Raw genomic sequence first — 9832 nt, 5'->3', positions numbered from 1 at the left:
TACTTATATGCATGCTAATATACTATTGTGCTTCAATCCAAAAGTCTAAAGGAAAGAGTGAAGTTGATGATCTAAATTGTTTGAAAGCATGGTTTAAGTGTGGGAGTATTTGATCCAATGTGATTTCAATATATTTTTCATACTATTCTTAGCACTTAATTAAGTATTTTTCTAGCTAATTTTGTAATTTTGGTCATGTTTTGCAGAAAAGTATAAAGAGAAGAAGATTTGATGAAAAGCGATTTAAAAGTGTGGAAACTGACTTGATCAGTCAATTTGGGCAAACCTTCCAGACTTGCATAGCATTTTCAGATAATGGATTTATCCAAGTGATTTGCCCAAACCAACTGGCAAATCGACAGATTACACAGAACCTAACAGTAGCGGAAAAAATTTCAGATTTGAAAATAAAAAGACCAAGTCTTCTCATTAAAAGTTGTGGGACCCACTTGATTTCTCCTCCTTCAGTATGACGCCAAATCCTCCTCAAATCAAGGATTTTTATCCTTGGAAGAAACATATTAAATAAAGAATTCCTAATTCAGAGCAAAGAAGGATTCCTAATTCAGAGTAAAGAAGAATTTATATTCCCAAAAGGACTCTACTAGATTTAAGCACCTATATAATCCCATCATTGAGGACAGCCACAGAGAACCATCTCTTCTCCAGTATTGAATCTGCTTTTTCTCTTCTTCTCTCTTTTGTATTTTCTTTGAAAGTCATGAGTGGCTAAATACTTTATTTCTAGTTGAAATTAGGGTGAAATTTCAATTTCTATATGAATTGGGAGATTTAAACTCAATTACTCATCTTTTATTCTTCAATATTTATGTAAATTTTGTTCTTCATATTATTATTACTTTGTTATTTAGGGTTGTTCTTAATTTTAAAGTAATATATTGTTAGTTTAAATGCTTAAAGTTTGTAATTGCTTAGATTATTCAAACACAAGTAACGATTAGTATAACAACTAAGAAGTTGCATAATCTAATTCAAACTCACCACACGGCTGGTCAATTAGAATTAGGTCTCTCTAATACTTAAAGTAGTTAATAAATTAAAATTCCAAAAATGTTCTTTAGGCGATTTATTGGCTAGAAGTTAATTAACGAACGTTTCCAAATTAATTTAAAACCTAAGGAGAGATTGGTTCTTCCATGACTATAACTAACTTATTGAAACGAATAAAAGTATTTTTATATCGATGATCAATTCTCAAACTGAAATGGATCCTACACTTCAACTAGAACTTACTCATTTTGATTTATTTCTCCTTTAATTATATCTTTCTTTAATTGCTTTGATTTTTATTTTTTTACTCATTATCAAAAACCCCATTTTTATTTTTATTGTTTATTTTTTCTAGTCATTGTTTAAAAATTCTTAGTGTCAATTCCCAGTGGATTCGATCCTATTATCACTATATGCAATTCATATTTGTTGTTATTTAATAGGTTATTTTTAGTGGCTTCGACACCCATCATTAATGCGCATATACATGTTCATAGCATTACACATAAGCATACATATATCAAGACATGACTCTACATCCTATCTCTAGTGGACATATATTTCTCCTAGTTGTGCTTGCCCTCTAACATCTATGAGCTTAACATTCTACCCGACCTTATAAACCTATGGCTTTGATATCACTTTGTAATGATCTGATAACCAGACCGCTATCCACGCTAGGGTTCAAATCGACTTAAGGTCGCCAAAGCCCATAGCAAGCCTACTATACATCATGATACATCTGATATAATCCCAACACGCAATAGCATGAACCAAACTCCGTATGTACATACATCCATAACTGAAAGCATAAACTTACACTAGAACCCTTATCAAATGCTCCAGTATAGTCATAATTATATACCATAGTCTAATTCAAATGTAACATAAAATTTAAAACTTTTATATACTAAAAGATCATAAACATGATTGTGATAACATACTAATAACATGAGCATAACACAATTTCATTCTAACCATCAAGATTACATGTCCAAGAACTAATATAACTAAAACTTCACTGTGGAACTCTGAAGCATGCCTCTAACACTGAACTTGCAACCTAGGGCTAAAAGAGAGGGATAAACTACTATAGCCTAGTGAGTAGAAACATGGCATAAAATAATTTAATAAAACATATGCTCACATTTATGTATCATACCACAAACAAATCACAACAAGATGCACTTATCACCAATAATCCTCCATAAAATCTAATAGTTCTCGACCCACAATGGGTTCAACTCAGGACTTTCTCTTAAACATAATATATCCATAGTGCCAGGAGTATAGAATGAGTATCCTAGTCTTTCTTTTACATAATGCTAAGGGTGTAGAATGGGTCTCGACTTGGACTTTCATATCTATCATATATAATCATTTCATGAAGGCTAGTGGGTCATCTAATATCCATCTACAATAACAGTTAAATATGCAAAGCATTATATTCGTGGATCTAATGCAGCACAACCAATTCAAATATACATAGCATTTGTGATGTATGAAAATGCTGAAAATATTTCATTTTATTAAAATAAGAATTTAGTTTAGTTCTACTCACCTCTTGTAGGCACAAGCCTTACTTTGTACCATTTATCTCACACTAGCTTCTATGGTTTTCTAAATTTGATCCTATACAGATGGACCCAAATGAGGGACTAAATATAACTTTTACAACTCTTGAAACTAATCTAAGAAACTCCTAAAAGCATAACAAAATACATGTAGAAAATATACGAGAAACGGCTGAACGGGAGACTTTCGATGGTAGGTTCAACAGCCTAAAGTCCATTTATAGATATGAAAGTCTATTCTTCGAGGGCAGGTTAGATTGCCAAAGGTGACAGCCTTCCCTAGAAAGTTTGGCGACTGAACATGGGTTCTTCTACAAGAAGAACCTGGTTCTGCATTACAGCATCAGCCTCCAAACTTGACTACACATCTATGCAAGGGCTTAGAAACCATATCAAACAACTCAAAATGTCTAAGGTCACTCAAACCTACCCTAAACATCAACATGCATTAAAAAAAATCAGCAATCGTATGATTTATCAACTCTCAATCTCAGGAGATAACAAGCCTTGCATGCATTCTAATCCAACAGCCCAAGCAACACATAAACTCATATTGAATCCAAAAACAACATGTTTTGAAAAACCTAAACTTACTTCTTGAAGGAACAATGATCACAACAGAAATAAATTTGGAAGGAGGGGGATGTTTTTGAAACTTTAAGCTTAAAGCTCTTAAACGCAAAATCTTGATCTTCAAAACCGAATAAAAGAAATTGTGAATCCCATAGAGAGAATTGAAAAAATAAAACTCAAAACCATCAAGAGCTGAGTTTGACTCACCTCTACCTAACACAAGGAGGGAATGCTCTCTAATTTCGAGAAAAAATCTTTTTATAGGTAGAATTCCAATGGAGATTTCATTGAAAATTTAAAATTTCGATTCCGAAATTTACCCGAATATTACAAATTATTAAGTCAAAAGAGAAATTCCAATATCACTATAGTTTTATGCGACTTTAGTTTCAAAACATATATATACAACTCATTTAATTTTTAATTATTAAATTTTATATTTTTCAAAAATTTAAATTATATTTATATTGAAATTAGAACATAAAGTAATTCTAATAAAAGTCTATATTAACTAATTAAATTTATTTATGAATTTTAAATTATGAATGTATTCATTGCATTCAGATAAAATAAGCAACAAATAATAGCATAGTAAATATTAATTATTTCATAAAATAACTAAAATAATTTAAAATTTTCATAAAACTCATTAAAAAGTATCTTAGTGATTCATGAAAAGCCTATCAATAATAACATGATGATAAAAAAGCATAAATTTTCAATCATATAATATCTTATTTGCTTTTACAAGTAAGAATTGCCACTTTATGTGAATTATATTATATAAAATGTCTAAAACTATTATTTGGTAACAAAATAAAAAATAATAACAATAATTTCAAAAATTTTTAAAAACTTGTTTCATTGTGAGCCAAACTTTAACAATGAACATTTTTTCTTTTTTCCTTTTCTTTTCCTTTTTTTTATCAGAATAAAAACAAAATCATAATAATACACGGTTGAACTTTATAGAGAATTTTTAACAAAAAAAATATTTAAAAAATCTCTAATCAAATACTGAGAATCGAATATAATTTTAAAGACCGAAAAATATTAAAAATTAAAAGCAAAAGTTTGAAAAAAAGTTAAGACTTGCACAAGTTTTAATAGCATTATAATATGATTACTATTTAAACCCAAGGATACTGTATTATATTGGAATTATATATATATATATGCTCTATTAATTTAATTTATTGGTTGTAATTGGATATTATTATTTGTATACTTTAAATATTTAAATACAATATTATAAGGACAGTTATTTATTTTTAATTTTAATTTAATTGAATCTTGAGTAAAAATAAAATCCATTAAACTATATTATTGTGCAAAGAAAATTATAATATAGTTATAATTGTTAAATTCCTATTGTATTTAAGTAATATTTTCAAATGTTACAAATGTTACTGATCGATATTCTTATTATAATTGGACAATGATTAGAGCTGTTAAAACTAATACATATTATGTTCTTTATTTTTATAGGAAACAACTGATCTCATAGATTGAGATACATTGAGATATTTAGAACTAATATGTAGGTTGATGACCACTGGATTTCCCCACCCCAGTCAGGGGCCAAGCCCTCGATCGCGGCCCATCGCTCAGAAGCCCACACATCCTCTACACTAACAGGTCAGGCCCTTTCGAGCCTTGATACCGGGCCCCTCCGAATTTTTCAACCAGGCCGGCCTCGCCTTCACTGCACCTCAAGCCGATCTCCTTTGGGCCCAGCTTTGCTCCCATCTTCCGGCCCAGTCCAGAACCAGAAGGAAGACTCATTCATCTGCCTTGTGGACCCCTCTATACACGCACAGGGAGAATTAAAGGTCGTTACGTATGGAGCAGAGATCTGATTCCCTCGTACGTTCATATCAACGTAGCAGAGACAGGTGGACCAATGGTATACGTTCTATTAGCACGTCACTAGCAGACAAAAGGAAATATATAAAAGGAGAAATATTCTCCTCTAGGTATAAGCTTTTTTTCAGTTTTACAGAACCCATTGTAAAACCCTATTTCTCTGGATCTCAGATCATCAATTGGCGCCGTCTATGGGAAAACGAAGCAGATCTTTTCATCACCGGAGTTCCACTCTTAACAAAACCCACTGAGATCCACGATGGCTAATCACAATGAAAGCAACCTTAACATCCCAAATGACCTGAGCTCTGCCCAAGAGGGGCAACAGTTCTCCTTTTCTAGCCCTACAACACTAAATAACCAAACACCCATTCCTCTCAATCCCTCGCCAAGCTTGGCAGGGAATGCTCCCAATGCTGCCTTATCTAACCAGGACCTTCAAACCATAGCCCTCCAACTACAGAACACCGCCCAATGGTTGGGGCAGATGATGCAACAAAGGGACCTCAGCACCCCTATAAATACACTCCCAGTGGTAGAAGAACCCCAAACCAATGAACCCTAACCTGCCCTTGACCGTCTTCAAACCAGCAGCCATGGTACCGGAGAAAGAGGGAGAAGAGCCGGGGAAGAGGAAGAACCGGAGGCTCGAGTCCATGGAAGGAGGGTGAGGGAGATGATAGAAAATGATGAGGCTAATAACTATTCCGCCGGGACAACCAAGTGGACGAGAAGTGAAGCAGAGGAGGAGGAATACCACCTAGAGAAGAAACCTAGGCTGGAAGATGAGAATGTAGACCAAAAGCTGCAGAAGTTGAGAGAGCAGCTCTTGACCGAGCTAGGAAAGAAGGATCAGAGCCAAACCTTCTTGCCCACTTCTTCACCTTTCTCGAAGTGGGTACAGCAGGAGACTGTTCCAAAGAAGTTTATGATGCCATCAATGACGGCTTATGACGGAGCTGGAAACCCACGAGAGCATGTCCTCAACTACAAGACTTTCATGGAGCTGCAGACTCTGTCAGATGCCTTGATGTGCAAGGCATTTCCAATGACGCTCTCGGGGCCAGCGAGGGCGTGGTTTAATAACCTTGAGGCTGGAAGTATCAGCAGTTTTGGAGATCTGGCCACTCGCTTCATTAGCCGGTTTATTGCCGGGGTGCCTGCGGATAGGAAGACGAGCTACCTGGAAATAATCAAGCAGAGAAGAGACGAATCGCTCAGGGTGTACATCGCTCGTTTCAATACGGAGGCTCTGCAAATTCCCGAGCTCGATGAGGGAAGGGCGGGAGGCCATGCAGAAGGGAACGACCTCTGCTGAGTTCTTCGGCTCACTAAGCAGGAAGCCTCCGACCTCACTAGCCGAGCTGATGCAGAGCGCTGAAAAGTATATAAGGCAGGATGATGCCTTAGTGACAAGCCGATTCGCCAAGGGAGCGGTAGGTAAGGAGAAAGCCCTGGAGGAAAGGAGGCCGGAGAAGCATGAGAAGAAACATGGCAAAAGGCCTGAGCCTTACAGACAGCCCTGAGAACGAAGGGACCAAAGACCTCTCCCCCCTCGGGTCTCAGAACAAAGGCCACTCCCTCCGTGGGTCCCAGAGAAGCTGACCCCACTTAACGCTTCTAGAGCTGAAGTACTCATGGCCGTCCAAGGCAAAGAATTCGTAGAGTGGCCCAGACCCCTGAAAACAGAAGCCGACTAGCGAAATCCTGACAAATACTGTCAGTTCCATCGCACTCATTGCCACGATACCAATAACTGCTTCCAGTTGATCGCAGAAATCGAGAGGCTGATAAAAAGAGGGCACCTGAAGAATTTCGTGAAGAAACCGGAAGGACAAAGACCTCAACCCAATTCGGCAGTCCAAGCGCCGAGAAGAGTGGGAGCAGTGAATGATGGGTCTAGTGGGACCATTAACATGATTGTGGGGGGAACAGGAGGTCGGATGAGTCGTAGAGGAAAGAAGAGGAGTCGAGAGGGAGAAAGCAGTGGCGCCGAGGTCATGCAGGTCGTCGAACACTTTCCAGTGGCCATCACTTTCTCTCCGGAGGATGCTCAAGGTGTTCAAATGCCTCATGACGACGCCCTTGTCATTGAAGCTGTCATCCACAACTATCGGGTGAAGAAAATCCTAGTGGATGATGGGAGTAAGGTCAACCTGCTACCCTACCGGGTCTTCCAGCAGATGGTAATCCCTGAAAAACAGCTGGTCCAGGATCAGGCACCGGTCAAAGGAATCGGAGGAGTCCCAGTACCCGTAGAAGGGAAGGTGAAGTTGGCCCTCACCCTAGGAGAAGCACCGAGGACTCGCACTCATTATGCGGTGTTCCTGGTAGTCAAACTTCCTCTGAGCTACAATGCGATCCTGGGAAGACCTGCGCTGTTTGACTTTGAGGCCGTCACCAGTATCAGATACCTGGCAATGAAGTTCCCAACAGAAGCAGGGGTGGGAATAGTTCGGGGAAGCCAGGAGGAAGCAAGGGCAGTGTACCTAGCCACGATAGCAGAGCCGAGCCCAACAGAGGAGAGGCTGGATTCAGAAGTCCTGGAGGTCCGAAACGAGAAAACAGAGGCCAGGACAGAACCGGTGGGGGAACTGGAGATTTTTCCCTTATCAGAAGTAGAAACAGATAAAGTCTTCAGTCTCAATGCCGACCTCACCAAAGAACAGAAAATTGAGGTCATGGCCCTGATCCGAAGTCACGCATCAAGCTTCGCCTGGAAGCCTTCTGACATGCCAGGGATTGATCCTAAAGTGATGACGCACAAGTTGAATGTCCTCCCTGAAGCCAGACCGGTAAAGCAGAAGAAGAGGGTAGTAGGAAAGGAGAAGCAACAGGCTACCAAGGAGGAGGTACTGAAGCTAGAAGAGGCAGGCTTTATTAGGGAAGTCATGTACCCACAGTGGTTAGCTAATCCTGTACTAGTCAAAAAAGCTAATGGCAAATATAGGATGTGCATAGATTTCACTGACCTAAATCAGGCCTGTCCCAAAGATTGTTATCCCCTCCCTGACATTAATAAAATGGTTGACTCTACGGCCGGTTTCGATTACATGTCTTCTTTGGATGCTATGTCTGGTTATCATCAAATCCCAATGGACAGGTTAGATGAAGAGAAGACCTCGTTCATAACAGAAGATGGGACGTACTGCTACAAAGCCATGCCCTTCGGGCTAAAAAACGCCGGGGCAACATACCAAAGATTGATAAACAAAATCTTCAAAAGCCAGATCGGCAGAAACGTAGAGGTTTATGTAGACGATATGGTAGTCAAAAGCCTAACTTTCCAGCAGCACATAGCAGATTTGAGGGAGGTATTCGAAGTATTAGACCAATACAGAATGAAGATGGACCCAGCAAAATGTGCCTTCTTCATCAGAGGAGGAAAATTCCTGGGGTACATGGTGAGTGGGAAAGACATCGAGCCCAACCCAGAGAAGGTAGAAAGCCAGGATCACCAAGATCTCCTGGCATCAAAAGATCTCACTGAGATATAGAGATCTCAGAGAGATAGAAGACCTCACTGAGATATAGAGATCTCAGGGAGGTAGAAGACCAGGATCCCAAAGATCTCCTGGCACCAAAAGATCTCACTGAGATATAGAGATCTCAGAGAGATAGAAGACCTCACTGAGATATAGAGATCTCAGAGAGATGGAAGACCTCACTGAGATATAGAGATCTCAGGGAGGTAGAAGACCAGGATCCCCAAGATCTCCTGGCACCAAAAGATCTCAGTGAGATATTGACAGGAGCGGTTGTCGAAGCCGGTCAAAAATAACATTCTTGGTTACCTACAATTTACAACTGTAGACAGTGGTGAAGGATCGTATCCACAGAGAATTGAATACCTATTTATTTATATCAAACAAGACCAATAGAACTAATTGAAAGCACAAGTGAAAGCAAGTAATCAAAGAGAAATAGAAACAAGTACAAGGAAAGTAAATAGGGGGGTTTTGAGATGATTTGATTAACACTATTGAAAGCAATTAAAACAGCAAGTAATTAAAATAGAACAAGAAATCAATATGAGAAAGGTCTAGTTGAAGATATGGATCCACTTTGGTTGTTTGGGTTGATCATTGAAACATGGTTATCTTGATTGATTCAATAGGTTGGTTATGGGGGTGGAAGACGCTTCTCACCACCATGTCTTTCCTTATGAACAAACTGATTAGGAAACGTCCTCTAACCAATTACTAATCAACAAATTGATATGAGAAAGGTCTAGTTGAAGATATGGATCCACTTTGGTTGTTTGGGTTGATCATTGAAACATGGTTATCTTGATTGATTCAATAGGTTGGTTATGGGGGTGGAAGACGCTTCTCACCACCATGTCTTTCCTTATGAACAAACTGATTAGGAAACGTCCTCTAACCAATTACTAATCAACAAATTGCCAAGGAATGTCCTTGGGCCTTAGGCATCAAAACAATTGCCAATTGCATGAAGAACAAGAAAGATCCAAACCCTAACTACTCAAACGCATGAGATGATGTTAGATCATACAATTTCTTGGTTTTTATACCAAGTGTTCTTGGATCAGAATATTTCCAGCAATTACGGACTAACAAATATCCTAATCAACAATCAATTAACTTTGCAATCAAGAATCAAGTGGCCAATTTGATCAAAACAACAAAGCAATCATGGAATTAAACATCAATTGCATGAATATTGAATAAAATCAAAGACAAAAGTTTCTGTTCAGATCTCACAACCCTTTAAACAACCTTAGTTTCAACCAAACTTCAACTAGAAAGAGGGTTTCAGCCACTCATGGCTGAACCAAACAGAAAATA

Source organism: Manihot esculenta, chromosome 12 (assembly GCF_001659605.2).
Source record: "Manihot esculenta cultivar AM560-2 chromosome 12, M.esculenta_v8, whole genome shotgun sequence".
Classification (NCBI taxonomy): Eukaryota; Viridiplantae; Streptophyta; class Magnoliopsida; order Malpighiales; family Euphorbiaceae; genus Manihot; species Manihot esculenta.
Note: the sequence above shows the minus strand (reverse complement) of the source record.